We start from the raw sequence: 779 nt of genomic DNA, 5'->3' as shown, positions 1-779 counted from the left end.
TCTGTTGCTAATGCCGGCTGTTGTGTTTATTCCTCTTTTATTTATTTTTTTAAATAACTGTAGTGCATGACTACGCACCATAACCCTGTATATCCTTATCCATTAGGTACTTATCTAGCCCATTCTTAAGTGTTGACCGAGTCCGCCATTACTACTCTCTCAGGCAGGGAATTCCAAACACGTATTGTCCTTGCTGTGAAGAAACCTTTACGTATCTGTGTGCAAAATCTCCTCTCCTCTAACCTAAGCAGGTGTCCACATGTCCTCTGTGTTGATCTTGCCAAAATCAGATCCCTCGCAAGCTTTGTGTATTGTCCCCTTATATATTTGTAAATGTTGTTCATGTCCCCTCTTAGTCTCCTCTTTTCCAGTGTAAACATGCCCAGCCTTGCAAGCCTTTCCTCATATTCCAGGGTCTCCATCCCCTTAATTAGTCTGGTCGCCCACCTCTGAACCTTTTCTAGTTCAAGGATATCCTTTTTGTAGCATGATGCCCAAAATTGTGCACAGTATTCAAGATCTCACGAGGATGTTTCTTTCAGAGTCATTCTTTATATTGTGATAAATAGACTCAGTAAGCACCCCCCCCCCCCCCCCCCCCATCCCCAGATCTTGGCGCCCTAGGCAGCTGCCTAAAGGTGCCAAATGGTAGAGCCGGCCCAGCTTATACTCTCACTGTAGTATAATAAATCTAATCAGACATCAAAGTACAAATAATTATTTATTTCTTTTCTTGGTGGAAAAATATGAACTATTATAAAGCTTCACATTTTGGCCAG

The sequence above is a fragment of the Pseudophryne corroboree genome, chromosome 5 (genome assembly GCF_028390025.1).
Source record: "Pseudophryne corroboree isolate aPseCor3 chromosome 5, aPseCor3.hap2, whole genome shotgun sequence".
Taxonomy (NCBI): Eukaryota; Metazoa; Chordata; class Amphibia; order Anura; family Myobatrachidae; genus Pseudophryne; species Pseudophryne corroboree.
This window is presented reverse-complemented; position numbering follows the sequence as displayed.